This window comes from Penaeus monodon, chromosome 31 (genome assembly GCF_015228065.2).
Source record: "Penaeus monodon isolate SGIC_2016 chromosome 31, NSTDA_Pmon_1, whole genome shotgun sequence".
Taxonomy (NCBI): Eukaryota; Metazoa; Arthropoda; class Malacostraca; order Decapoda; family Penaeidae; genus Penaeus; species Penaeus monodon.
Window position 1 is genome coordinate 28366217 of NC_051416.1, and position 238 is coordinate 28366454.

Sequence of the window (238 nt, forward strand, 5' to 3'; positions counted from 1 at the left end):
GATAACCGACAACACATAAATCATTCAAAATTCATATTTCATTACGGAACAATAGGTATAGTCTTTTCTGAATATGAAAATTTTTAATTAATTTGTTATCTGCCTCTTCATAAACATGAGGGGGTATTATCAACTTGAAATTCAGTATACAATATGGATTACTATTTTTAGATACTTTAGAAAAGTTAAATGGAAAGGAGTAAGAGCAATGGCGAGAGAGAAGGGAGGAAAGAATGAC